We start from the raw sequence: 15,602 nt of genomic DNA, 5'->3' as shown, positions 1-15,602 counted from the left end.
TCTTTCTGTGTACGTGGTGGCGATAAATCTCGTATTGCCTTGACTTTGTCTGGATCAATCTCGATTCCTTTTTCACTGACTACGAAGCCTAACAACTTTCCTGACTTGGCTCCAAAAGTGCATTTTGTCGGATTAAGCTTGAGCTGGAACTTCCTTAACCTTAAGAACAATTTTCTTAGGACTTGCATATGCTCATCCTCTGTTCTGGATTTGGCAATCATATCATCAACATATACTTCAATTTCTTTGTGCATCATATCATGAAACAAGGCAACCATGGCTCTTTGGTATGTTGCTCCTGCATTCTTTAATCCGAATGGCATCACCTTATAGGAAAATGTTCCCCACAAAGTAATGAACGTGGTCTTTCCCATATCTTCCGGATGTATCTTTATCTGACTATATCCTAAGAACCCATCCATAAAAGAAAACAATGAAAATCCCGCAGTATTATCCACCAAAGTATCAATATGTGGCAATGGGAAATTGTCCTTTGGACTTGCCTTGTTCAAATCCCTATAATCCACGCACATTCATACTTTTCCATCTTTTTTAAGGACTGGAACGATGTTGGCTACCCATTCAGAATATTTGACCTCCTGTAAAAACCCAGCATCGAACTGTTTCCTAACCTCCTCTTTTATTTTGAGCACAATATCAGGCCTCATCCTTCTGAGCTTCTGTTGAACTAGTTTGCAATCCTCTTTTATAGGTAGACGATGCACTACAATGTCTGCACTTAATCCGGGCATATCCTGATATGACCATGCGAAGACATCCTTGAATTCCTGGAGTAATTCAATGAGGTCTCGTCTTGTCGTTGCGGATATCTCAGTTCTAATTTTCACCTCTTTTCCTTCTTCCCAGCTCACAATTTCTACTGATTCTTTGTGAGGTAGGATTTGCTTTTCCTCTTGTTCTACCATCCTCAACAAGCCCAAAGATAAACCACTATCTTCATCACCTTCAAAGTCGTGCGATCCCTCTAAACACACGTTTCGTTCAAAAGGGCATTCTGAGCTCGTAGCGGCGTCATTCACGTCATTGATACACAAGGACCTAATATGGTTACAAAAGAATGTATGAATTTATGTACAATTATTTGTGTAATGAAAGAATATATTTACTTGTATGGAAAGAATGAAGGAATATTTACTCGAAACAACTGCAAAGATGTATTTTATTAAAATAATTATGTTTAAACATAAACCTATTTCACAAAAGAATTCTTGTTATTTCTAGGCTAAAATAACAAGTTTGTTCTGAATATTACTCTGAGACAGCTCTAAAGACTTTAGGTATTTCTTCCGCAGTTCAATTGTCTAGAACACTTCCAGGCTCATAAGGACGAATGTCCAGCTAGCTCATTTCTTCATTCACATGCTCATGAATGGCATTGATGCATATTTCCCAACGTCTCCTCGATGTTTTCCTCAGCCGATTTCCTTCTCTCATGATGAATAACTCCTCCAGATACGAACATTTTGGATATGTGGGGAATTATCATTGGCTCCCACTTAGCTTCATCCCCATTCAGACGCGCCCTTCTCCTTTCCTGCCTTTTTTCTATCTCCTTTTTTCTCTGTCCTCTATCTGGCTTGTATCCTAAGCCAAAGTGATCCTGCTTTTCTTTCAGCATTGGAACCTCAGTCCTCCCTTGAAGATATCTCCCCAGTCCTCTTCCGGGTAAAGCTCCATTTCCTACCAGCAACTGTAAACCCATCTCTGTAGTTTTGGATAATTTTGGCACCAAAATTTTGCACCCTTCAGGAACAAATTCTGCATTTACAAACTCCAAAGATCGAAATGAGCATTCTACTGACTCATCATTGGTCTCCACGTATGGCGTCTTATTGGATACTGCTGCTATTATATCCTCTTCGGCATTTATTGTCACTAGCCAACCATCTGACACTAACTTCAACATCTGATGTAATGGTGACGGTACTGTCCCCGCCAAATGTAACCATGGTCTTCCTAATAAATAATTATAGGAAGGTCTGATGTCCATCACAATAAAATCTATCTCATAAACTGTTGGGCCAATCAGTAGGGGTATCTCAATTCTTCCCATGATCTTCCTTTCTGTACCGTCAAACGCCCTCACTACATTTTGGCACATTTTCATGTGTGAACTGTCTATGAGTAGCCTGTTAAGTGTGAATAATGGTAGTACATTCAAAGCTGATCCATTGTCAATCAATACTCCCGGCAAAATATGCCCCTTGCATCGTGCAGTGATATGCAAAGCTTTGGTAGATCCCATGCCCCAGGAGGTATTTCATCATCATTGAAAAATATGAAATTATCAGTATAATATTATTGACCAACCGATCTAGCTTGCGGACAGAAATATTCTTGGACACATAGGTCTCATTTAGCATCTTCATCAGCGCATTTCGATGTACTTCTGAATTCAAGAGTATGGCCAGTACAAATATGCGGGCCGGTTGTTTATGCAACTGCTCGATGACATTAAACTCACTATGCTTCAAAAATTTGAGGAATTCCACAGCTTCTTCCTCCTTCACCGGCTCAACTATTTTCCCTTTTTGCTCCCCTATTATGGCCCCTTTCATAGATTCTGGATTGGCACTCTCACACTGGTTCTTTGCAGTCTCTTTTCCTGGGACAGTTGTATTGCACTCGTAGCTCCATGGAACCTTCATACTGTCCTGGAAAGGAAAGGTTGCACGTTTCTTTATTATGATTTTGGCATTACTGGTGTTCTCACCTCATCCTTTTTTGGTCGCGAGATAATGACCACAGGCTGCACTACTCTTGGAACCTTCGAGGACTCGGATGCGCAAATACTCCCCTCCTCCTTAACTTCTTCATAAAATTCCATCTCCTTATTATCCATCAGGCATTGAACCAGGGCTCTGAATTCTGCGCATTCCTAGATTTCATGTCCCTCATCGTGATGGAACTCACAGTAGTTTTCCACCCTTTCGAAGCTTCTCTCTGAATTCAGAACAATCAATCCCCTTTTTACCATACTTCTCCAGACCCGCCTCAAAGGTATTTTCACTTCTGCTATGTCTTCTTTGATTTTTCTACCCATGCTCCCACCTATCATGTTCACTCCCTTATCATTATGACTTGGTTACGGATTCTCTGTACTGGGCGAATCATCCAATTTAACCACACCCATGCTTATAAGTCTTTCTACCAGCTTCTTGAACGGCGTACAATGCTTTATGGAATGCCCCTCAATTCTCGCGTGATAGTCGCATTGTGCATTTGCATCGTACCACTTGGGGTATGGAGGCTGCAGGGGTTTCAAATGGAAAGGGGAAACCATGTGTTCATTGAATAGATTCTGATATAGCTCCCTATACGACATTGGAATTGGCGTAAAATTGACTCTTCTCTATATTTTGTCTTGTATCAGATCTCTGCTTTGATGACCCTTGCTGGTTACCCGCCATTTTTCCCGGTTGATTCACCGTGATCGTCTTTGAATATGAACTTGTATTGTTGACCTCATTTTCTTTCTTCTTCGAGGCCAACCTTCTGCTACTTTCTCCAGCATCTATTTTCCCGCTTCTAATAGCATTCTCTATCATTTCCCCGTTCATGATTATGTCAGAAAAGCTTTTGGAAGCACTCCCTAACATATGTGTAATAAATGAGGCCTTCAACGTATTAACGAAAAGCATTGTCATCTCTCTTTCTAAAAGGGATGGCTGAACTTGGATGGCAACCTCCCTCCATCTCTGTGCGTATTGCCTGAAACTTTCACCAGACTTCTTCTCCATGTTCTGCAGGGTAATTCTATCAGGTACCATGTCAGTCAAATAGCTGTACTATTTTAAGAACGCTTGTGCTAGATCTCTCCATGAATTAATCTGGGTACGGCTCAGTTGATTGTACCATTTGGATGCAGCCCCTGCGAGGTTATCTTGGAAGCAATGTATCAGCAACTGGTCATTACTAGCATATCCCATCATCCTCCTGCAGAACATAGTAATATGGGCTTTGAGGCTACTAGTTCTGTTGTACTTCTCGAACTCTGGCATTTTGAATTTGTGGGGAAGTACCAAACCTGGAACCAAGCTCAATTCTCTAGCATCAATTCCATGGTAGCTCTCAGTACTTTCCATCGCTCTAAGTTTTTCCTCCAGCCATTTATACTTTTGCTCGAGCTATTTCAACAATTCACCATTCATTTTCTCAACTGTCTCGTCGAAATCAGGGATAGCAGGATTAGCAAGGTTGTCTCCAGGGTTAGAGCCTGATCTAACTTGAAAGTTCATTGGTGTTACAGCACCGCCTTGAGGCTTAATGGTGACGGAGGATTTGCGCGGATATACCTCCGCTTGTTGAGAGGTAAGTTCTGGGGAATAAACAGGTCCCTCGCTATCTCCTTCTTCAATATTGAGCATAGAGCCCTTCCCTTTATCAACTCCACCAGTCAACAACTGAGTTATTTTAGCCATCATACTCCCCTGAGATTCCATCATTTTATCCATCATCTTTTGTTGAATCTTCTCGAGCTGCTCATTCATTTGTTCTTGCATTTCCTTTTGGAACTGTTCTAGCCTTTGATCCATGCCTTTAGTTTTTGATCGAGTACCGTAGCGGTGTTTGGCAGGTTGATTGGTTTCCAGATTCTGGAGTGATTTAAATTAATTAGAATCTCTTGATATATTTTTTAATGTATATGAAACAATGCGATGCATGAAATGAATGCAAAAAAAGCGTCAATTTTGATTCAATTCCATATAAGAAAACTTTACTAGAAATTAAATTCCTTTACATAAAGTGAATTACAAATAAGACTTTGCCCTAGTACCCAGAACTCTAATCTTTCTAAGTAACAAAGCTAATTCTTGCCCTCGATCTGATTCTAGTTCATACTTCACACTCACCATGTCAGCCTGTACTGCTAAAGTCTGCATATGATCAGCTACTCCTCGACTCTGGACCACAGCTTCCTCTATAAGATGATCTCTACTCCTAACTTGACTCTGAAAGTGATGAAGTTGTTCATTATTACGACTCTCATTTGCTTTTAAGTGCTTGATCTGGATCTCACAATTTTTACAGCACCGTTTCTAGCTCTTTGATTCTTTTCTTCATTTCTTCAATCTTGCTCAAGCTTGCTTTCAACTCTATTGCGGAATTTTGACTTCGATATTGACGAAGGCATCCTTCCAACATGATCACCCTATCCTTTAACTCGCCCTTTTCCTTTTGGATTTCTGACAGACTCTTTTCTAAAGCTTCGTTTTGTCTCTGCATCTCTTGGAATTTCTATTCCCATCTATCAGCTTTGTCCTTTTCTTCTCGAATTTCTGCTCACCACTGTTCTGAAGTCTTTCTCAGCCCGGCAGTTCTTATTGACAAACACTACTTTTTATAATTTGTCTTCAAACTATCCAACTCCTCCTCAGCCTTGTTTTTCTCTTTCTTTAACTTCTCATTTTCAAGTTTCTGAACGCCTATATCCAATCTCAAGTTCGTCTTTTTTGACTCCATTTGCTCTATTTTTTTCTCTAAATCTGTATTTCTTCTCTCAAAATCTTGCCTTATAATTTCCAACTCGAAAGGGATGACTCGCAAATGCTCTTCTATGGAGTGGCTGTCTTCCTGATTTAACTTAGGTGTATTATCATTAATCCTCCTAGCCCACCATCCATGATACTCAGGAGTTGTCATCGGCCTCACAGCTAACCTCTTCATTTGGTGAGTCTATTTCCATGCACTAGACATCTCTTGAATCTTTTTTCTGTAACCATAATCATTGTACAAAAATTCACAATCAGCTATCCCTTAGGTCACAGGTATAAATTGCCTTGACCTATATTGCCTTAGCACCAATAATGGGGCATATCTAACAGCTTCCCAAATACCCAGCAAAGGAACCCAATCAAAATCACCACACCGATACAGGATATCATCTGGAAGTAACCAAGGAGCCCTCCACTCAACGTCCTCCTCTTAAAGATTTTGAAGAATTGCCATCCACTTCTCCTCCGAAATGTCGTCTCTCCTCAGTGTAGCAACTATCTCATTTAGTGGTGAATAATTTTCAGAGAAAACCCGATACGAAACTTTATCCACCTTCCAAAAGTGACTGTGAAACCATGCGAGTAGAAGCTGTGCGCATCCAATAAATCTACCTTCACCCGTCTTTCGGCATGCACTCAATGACCTGAAGGTTTCTTCCAAAATTGCTGGAATCGGTGTAACCTTCTTATCGAGTTGGTCGAATAAATCAGTGACTGCTTCATCCACATGCCCCAAGGCTTTAGGGAAGACAACCAAGCCGTATATACTTAAAGCAAAGACATCTAACCTCTTTCTTACGTCTGGGTGTGTGAGAATTGAATCCTTCAAGCTTCTCCAAGGAATGCACTTGCTATCCCCTCTTTTGCTTAATCCGTGCGGCGACCCACTGCTCACTAATCCTTGTTATACTCATCAGCTTATTTGAAAAGGTTGGCACATTTACCGCTCTCGAGTAAACCCTGTCTACTTGAAACTTTGAACATCAAAGTAAAGCCACATATTCTTATATCGTAGGCACCAAATCAACCTTCCCAAATGTAAAGCAGCTGTAAGTAGGATTCTAAAACTGGGCGAGGGCTCGAAACAAATGCTTGTCTACCTTTACGTCAAGCAAATAAGGCAAATCTCCATAATTATCATAAAATAGCTATTTAACCTCGTCATTCCACTGATCCCATATCTCCTTCAATTCTTGCAAATTGTTTTAAGTTACACTGATGCGCATAAAATCCCATAACTCCGACATGTACCCATCAACCAAACTATCACCCTTTTCTTGCTGCGTTGTTTCTGACCAAGTTCTGACAGTCGCATTGTCCTCCACTTTATCAAGGAACCCTCTCTCCATGATAAGCTTTCTATCTAGCAACTGAATATGGACTGACGCATTTTATGATGAAATGAGATGCCATGTCATGCAATCAAAATAAAACATAAAAAAGTCAGTATCATATAAGAACATAAAATATAAGCAAAAAATAGCAACACACCTAATCGGATATCTTCTAGGGTTTGGTATAGTTCTATCTAGGGTGGATTCCTAAGGTTCATTATATGAAGTTCGGCTTCTAGGGCAAAGGTACCCGAACCAGTAGATTCCTTGATCCTCACCCATTATAGGCTCATATAGATCAAGTTCGGTTTAGGAGAACACATTTTCCTTATAACTATACGGAGATGATAATCTCACGAAGTCATAAGTACCGATGTATTCCGAAAGCAATCCACTATCCTATACGGAGGTGAAAACCTCACAAAGGAATAGTTTCTCATTCCCACTTAGAAGGGTAAATTATTCGACTCATGTAATGTATAATGCAAAAAAATAATCAATTTAAGCAATAATAATAAATGCAAAAGGATAAAAATTTTCTTTAAAATGTTTTCTCGACCATAAGACAAAATTTAATCAACTTTGTGGCTCGACTCTCTTATTTTTTTTAAAAAAAATGTCCCCAGTGGAGTCGCCAAGCTGTCGAAACCGTTTTTTTCGAAAACAAAAATTTTAGGTTGTCGACTTTAAACAAAAATTGGGAGTCGCCACCAATCTTTTATTGAGGTGTGATTGGATCACCTAAAAAGAAACTTTGGTCTACGAGTTTTAGAAAAATGGATCCGTGAGTCGGTTACGTACGAGGAAGGGTTAGCACCTTATAACGCCCAAAATATTGTACCAAATTGATTAAAAAATGTCTTGAAGTCGAGAGTTAACAAACGCGATCCTTAAATTAAATTATTTATTAAGACCTTCTCATTTTGAAAAGAAAAACATCACACCCAATGCGTTAGGGCACAACATTTTATTCTCCTCACAATGAGTTGGTAAAAAATTCGTGTAATAAAATTTAAGAAAATATCTAATTGTTTAAAATTTATAGAGAAATCGCGGCCCAATACGTTAGGGCACAATTCCTTAAAATCCCAAACATTCGATATTTCCTTTATTTTTTTTAAAAATCTTTATCTTGAGAAATCAACGTGTCACATCCAATACGTTAGGACACAACACGTTGAATTCCCAATGATAAGTTTTATTTTATTTGATTTAAAGAGCAATCCTCCATTGTTAGATTTTACAAAAAAAATCGGAACCCAATACGTTAGGGCTCAATTTCCTTGAGAAGTCCTAAATACGAGTATTATCTCTATTTTGAAATGTTTCATTTTAAAATTAAATAAAAGATAGTGTAATGTTATGTTGAATATGTGAATAAATGCCCTTTAAACAAATATCAATAATAAATACAACAATTTCATAGAAATAATATGAATAAACAAACAAACAAATAAAATAATGACATGCAAAATATCAAATAAATAGGCAAGATAATAATAAAAATATGCAAACATAAATTAATAAGCAAATGATAAACAACAAAAAAAATATACATGTACACATAAAAAATACATAAGTTTAAAACAATTAAAATAATATCAAAATTAATTAAATAAATTAAACATGTGTATAAAATATACGAAAAACATTGGTTTTTTCAAAGGTATAAATACATACATAAAAAACCTATATATATAAAATAATAATTACTTATGGAAATTATAAAATAAAAAAACAAATACATTATTAAAAATATTGATTTTAAGAGAAATATGAAAAAAGGACTAAATTGAATTGCAAGTAAAAATTCGGGGTAAATTCACAAATAAATAAAGTCTGGAGGACTAAATTGAACGTGCGAATTACATAGAGGGGCTGGAAGGGAAATTTTACCTTCTCCTCTAAAACGGCGCCATTCAACTGGATTAAATTAGAATTTAAAATAAATTAAATGCCGAATTTAAAATAATAAAGAAACCTAATTGGAAATATATTAAAAGGCGGAAGGGCTAAAAAAGCAATTTACCCCTCTGCTAAAAAACACGCGGATCCTAGGCCGGGTCGGGTCGGAGACAGGTCGGCCTCCCCAAAACGATGCTGTTTTGGACGTCTGGAGGCCCTCCAAACGGTACCATTTTGGTACCGTATAAAAGCCTCCATTCCTTCAAAAATTTTCATTTTAAAACCTTTCTAAGAAAAAACAAAAATCCCTTTAAAAACTCTCTCTCAACTCCTCTGTTCTCCAGCCATTAGCCGGTCATCGGCCTTTCGTCAGCCACCGCGCCGGCCGCTGATCTCCGGTGCCGACCCCGCCGTATGCGGTGGCTGAAAGAGGGAAAAATCCCCCTTTTGGCCTTCTCGGCCACTCTAAGCCCGATTCCGGGTTCGAAACTTCCAAAAAATCGACACAAAGCCTCAAAATGTCAAGAAACCTTTCAGTTTCCAGCCACCGATCCTCGGGGATGGCTCCCTCAACCGTTTCAGAAACAAACAGGTCGTTTCTTTACCTTTATTATTTATCTTTGCTTTGTATTGAGTTTTTTTCTTTTTTGATTGAAAGTAGTTCTTTTTATTAATTTCCCCCCAAATCGGATCTCGATTACAGTCTGTTCAAAAGCTTCTTATAGCCGTATATAAAAATAAATAAAGTAACAAATTTCCTTCCGATTTGATTTGCCAATCTTTGATTCCCATTCCATTTTTGTGTTTGCAGGTGAAGATTGCGAGGATCTGGAGCTTGGCCCGGTTGCGGCGCAGATGACTTAGAAACCCTAGGGTTTCTAATATTTTTCAGGCCATTGTATTTGGGCCTATTTAGTTTAATCGGGTCTGGGCTTGGGCATATTTTGTTGTAATTGGGCAGTTTCATTTGGGCCCGTTTATTATTTGTACCCGGGGCAAAAATCGGGTATTACAAATCTAATTAACTATGATTAATTAAATGTAAATCCTAGTATATATAGCATTTTAGTGGAAAGAAAAATGATATTATCATCTTCTTCCACTGATTTCTAAAGAGAAAAAGAAAGAAAGAGCTAGAAACCATCCTATACATTCGACCATCAATTCTAATAAGGTAACCAAGTTAAATTCATGAATTTTTTTTATAGATTTATGGTCATGGGAGCTTGATTTAGCTAACCCATGTATCAATTTGTGCAATTTTTAAGTTTTTAGTAAGTTTCCATTGTTGAGAAATTGATGAAATATGCTTGAAATTGATAAATATTAAGCTTAGATTATAAAAATGACAAAATTGTAAAGCTTATAAGCTTGGTTGTTAACTTTGTAACATTAGGGACCAAACTGAATAAAGTGAAAAACTATTATGAAATTATGCTAGGAATAAAAATTATAGGGTCCCTAATGAATGAATGTCGAATCAGATTTTGATCCGATGCTAAAACTGAAAGATAGGCTTATACCAAGTTTAGGGACTAAATTGAATAAAATGAAAAATATGCTTGGTTTTACATTTGAATTTGAATTGGATTAATTTTGATATGGTTCCTTTATTAATTATCGATCGTAGCTAAAGACAACACCAGGCCGTCAAGAGGAAAGGAAAAGTGAGAGTTGTTGACAAGTAACACGAGATTTCGATCCGTGCTTTTATGATTCCAGATCAATCTATTTATTTGCATATTCATGTCTTATTGCATGATTAAGTATCGAAGCTAGTTAACAATGGTTGTATTAATTGATTTGCTATGATTGATAATGATTATTGAGATAGTGGACTGAATTTTAAAAAATGAAAAGTAGTAGTATTTAGTGGGCATTTGATGTGTAATATGAGAATGGATTGAAACATGTTATATTATATGAAATATTTGTGTGTTGATGATGAATTGGATTGAATTGAATTGAAATGAAATGAGATAAATGACTGTTATGTAATAGTATAGTGTACAGGGTATGAAATGAAAATGTGACCGGTTATAGGGTATGACAAGTAAATGTAAGCCATTACAGAGTATGAATATGCAAATATGAACGATTACAGGGTATGATAATGCAAATATGGATAATTGATGCCTATGTGAACTTAGTAAAAGGTTAGGATACGAGCGGCATGCCAATAAGGTCATCTGCATGCTTGTAGGGGATATTTGGTGATTTGGAGATTATGACAGGTCATATCGAGATCCAGCATTTGTTGCGGATCATCGAGTATTCTTTGTCTCTATGGAGACTTTGGTGTGGTGGAGGGATGTGTTTTTATATGTATATACATTGATGCCTACGAGTTTTTTGTGCTTCAGTGCTTTGGTCTGGTGTAGTTTAAGCTCATACGAGCTACCTTGGTGTCGTGTAGTTCATCCATGTATCCAAGTCCATTTTACTAGGGTTCCATTGGGTGAAACATTGAAATCAAATCTTGAAATTGAAAAATGAAATAAATCAAATTTTGGTAAACTAGTATAATGTATTATTTGAATTGAAATGGTAAGATCTTGTGAATTGATATTAGTATATGAAATGATATGAGGAGATGAAATTGTATGTGTGTATATATGTAATTCATGATAAAGAAAGTATAAAAAGATTATGCGAACCGGTTAGAAATAATGGAAGCTTTTCGCATGAATGTGTATTTGAAATGGCTAAAGTTTGAATTTGAATTGATTGTATGCATTTGATTAATGCTTGAATTATATTGACTTGTATCATGAAAGTATCACCAAGCTTTATTGCTCAGTGTACGGTTTGTTTATTCTGTGCGCATGTTTAGGTAGATCTCAAAGTTTCGAGAGGTGATTTTAGCATCCAATTTGTGGTCCTCGACTCAATGATGTTTATATAGTTCCTTTTTTTTGATATATGGTATGTACCTAGGTTTGAGTCAGTTTTGCATAATATTAGATTTTGTTGATATGTAAAGCTAGAAATGGTAAATTTGATATAGCCAAATAGTTAGGTTTCATGTTTGATAATGGTATATATCCTTAGCTTGAGTGGCCAGAGGGCATTTATTATCAAGGACTAATTTGAGTTTCTCACAGCTTAGGACAATCATGAGGTTTTTTTTTCATTCCTTATAGTTATTTCCATTTAGTTTGTTCTTAGTAAGAAGGTGTAGTAAGGGAGTAGGTGTCATTTTTTAACTGAAAAATAAAATATTCATTCCTTAATATCTTTGTATTTAGCAAATATTGAGAAAATATTTTGCAACAATATGATATGCATTAAGATGATGCATGCGTCTTACATCAAAACTTTAAAACATTTGTAAGTCATTGCAAAGAGAATTCCTACACCCATTGAATTAAACCACTGTGGAACAATCTTAATCAACTAGTAAGAACATAGATTTTTATCAAATTAATACATGAACCTCATTCCTTAGGCATTCACACGTACTAATAATCATTTTACATTTGGCCATAATTCTAGCTTAAGTAGATCTTCGTGGGAAGTTACTTAATTAGAAAATCTTAAGTATATAACCATCAACTCAACACCTATCGCATCATGTATCACAAATGAGTCATCGTGGGACAATCTCACCGAGTAACATGTTGTGACTAGTTGTCCTCTTTAAAAAAACTTCTTGTTATACCGCATGATGATACCTATAACATGGCTGACCAACTATCATACGGTTTCAAGATAATTCTTCTTTCTTTTAGGAAATATCCTCAGTGAAATACATATGAAAATCCTACTATGGGGTAGTTATATTGTCATAGAATCACAAGAGACCATTAATGGAGACTGTAGGTCTTGTTTAGGGACCTTCTCCCACTCAATCTTTTAAAAATAGGTAAGATTTTTATGTCCAGTTTTAAACATGAACGATTAATAAATTCATGACAAGTACATGTGTCATTCTTTTCCTAAACTATATGACATGCTTATCTGTTGGAAAAAAATCGATTTGAAAATCGTTTTCTTACACAGTGAAAGATAAAAATTTTGAAAATTGACCCAGTTTGTGATATTTATAGCAATAAACCTTAAAATGAAATCGTACCTCTACTTTTAGATAGATGGATCTTTGTCATTCTTGACTTTCAACTAAACGAGCTTCTCCGCTATTCTCATACCATGAACTACTTCGAGTGTGGGCTCGAACTAATTGAATCGAAACATAGAACTAGAAATTCTTTTCTTTTATGTGGAAAGAAAATTTCTCTTCTCAAATAGATAACAATAGAATTGTTATTTCAAAATAATATATTTAATAGTTAAGAATAAATTCTCTCTATTTTTCGGTAGAGTAACAATATCTTAAAGGTTGTATTTTTAGCTCTACCTGTGTCATCTATTTAGAGGAAGAGAAGGTAAATCTTTTTTTGAATTGTAGAAGTTTATTTCAACTAAAAAAATGAACTCCTTATCTAATTAAGAGTATAGGTGGCGACAACCCTAGTTAATATTAACTAGGGTTAGCCATCCACCCTATTAACATGAGGGGCTTTTGGGCCTCTTCCATTTGGGCCTCTTCCATATCGGGTTCAATTACAGGTACTTAGCGGACTTTTAACCAATAATTTATAATTTGATCAACCCAATATTTGCTTTTATATTTCCGAAAATAAACCGTTATAAATATATATCGAATAATTTTTTCATCCTAATTTTACCTTCGATAAAATTATGACAATTTTACTCCTAGTAAAATTTCTAGAAAATATATTTAATATCTAATCATTCAACTTGTTCACTATGACCGAATGGTTTATTTTCATTTTTGTGCTTTAAATAGCTCAAAAATATAAACTTGTTCTTCCAATCATTTTTGAGAAATCCATGTTCATTTGCAAATGAATCATTTCTCATTTTGAAAAAACCACATTTATTTCCAAATAATTTCATTTCTCTATTTTGGAGAAAACCATAATCATTTCTGAATGTTTTTCATTTCTCTATTTCTATTCATTCTATTCATTTCAATTAAAATACACAATTCATTTTTGGTTTCAATGAGTTAGCGAAGGAACTGATTGGATATATGCGATTGAGGCTCAAATGATTTATAATTAAGTTCCAGATTTTCACTTAATAATTATTAAGTCATTTAGTCACGAATTCATTCTATTATAGTATCGTGACTGAGCTCTCCCCAACGACATACCATTATGAAAGCAACTCGATTAGTGCTCGTCCAATAACCTTGTCATAAGTATGTTACCCACATATGATATCTTTAATCTCTTTGGGATAATATTCGTTCTCCCAATATGATCCTATTTTATCTCATGACAACCATTACATCTTCCTTCATGAAAATTCAATTAATATCAAATAGTAATCAAGTCATTCATCAAAAAGGCAAATGATCTTCAGTCATATTTACTTTTCATCAACCATGTAATGTCAATGATATGAGTTTCAAGGCCCTACTTCAGACCCATGGATGTGATGGGCTTACACTACCTCAAGGCCCAACAACAAGGTCAAAAGCAAAGAAAATCAAACCAAGATTTGATGAAAGACAATATGTGAGGATGAATATTTTTGAGGAAACAAGGAATGATACATGCACAAAATGAGTGAATTTTATTAAAGTCAAATCAATCAAGCTACCAATTTTCAAACTGAAAAGATTAGTCAACTTGCGATAAATTTTTGGATGGGATCCATAAGCATTTATGGGATTAGATGTCTGCATATAATTTGAATATCTATCTCTTAGCTTCAAAACACAATTTGAATCACTTGATTCTGAGTTCGGGAGATCAAGTTATGAGTGTTTTAGTGAAGATTGCATGAACAGAATTTATAGACAGGATTATGACGGAAATTTTGAGTTATGGACTTTTAATTCGAGTTTAAATCATAATGGGTTCAATTTTTAGGCTTAATTTTTATTATATATGAGTCCAATATTGTATTTATTAGGTATTATTATTTTATTATTTATTTATTTATTTATTCCAAAATTTGGATATTGTTTAAGTATTTTAAGTTGTTTAGGAATTTTTGTTTCTTAGTCAAGTAAGAAAGTTTAATTTAAAACTACTTCTTAATTAGATTAATTAGAATTTCAGTATACTTTAGATTTTTATTTGGATGTAGTTTGCTAGACTATATAAAGGTTTCTTCATTGTTTATTAATATACGATTGTTTTCATTAATAAAGTTTTCAACCCTGGGAGTCAGTTTCTTTGTACAAGATTTCTTTTTTTTTTGTGATTTTTTAGAATTATTTTTCTTCTCGATTTTCTTTAAGGAGTCGTGAGAATTCGTTCTTCATCCTTCAATTTACCAAGAATTATTTCTTGGAGGGTTGGTTAGAGTCATTAATTGAGCTTGTTGAGATTTATATCTCAAAGACTTCAATTGGACACTTATCAAACTATCCATCACATTCATCAGTTTATTCGATCCATCTTCCACTTTTAAATTTCGTCTATTTATTTATTTATTATTTTGAATATTTATTCTTAGTCACTTTTTTAATTTCTAAATTGTTTTATTTCTTCTTTCAGGTTAGATCCAATTCTTTTTCGAGTCTAACAACTTGAATACGATCCTTCCTCCGACCTTTTAGACCCATGGATGTGATATGCTTACACTACCTCAAGTCCCAACAATAAGGTCAAAGCCTAAGCAAATCAAACCAAGATTCAATCAAAGAAAATATGTGAGGATAAATATTTTTGAAGAAACGGGGAATGATACATGCATGGAATAGTTGAAATTTAAAGTAAATTCAACCAAGCTGCCAATTTTCAAATTGAAAATATTTGTCAATTTGCGATGAATTTTTGACATGATCTAGACATTTATGGGCTTATAT

The sequence above is a fragment of the Gossypium hirsutum genome, chromosome D01, assembly GCF_007990345.1.
Source record: "Gossypium hirsutum isolate 1008001.06 chromosome D01, Gossypium_hirsutum_v2.1, whole genome shotgun sequence".
NCBI lineage: Eukaryota > Viridiplantae > Streptophyta > Magnoliopsida > Malvales > Malvaceae > Gossypium > Gossypium hirsutum.
Note: the sequence above shows the minus strand (reverse complement) of the source record.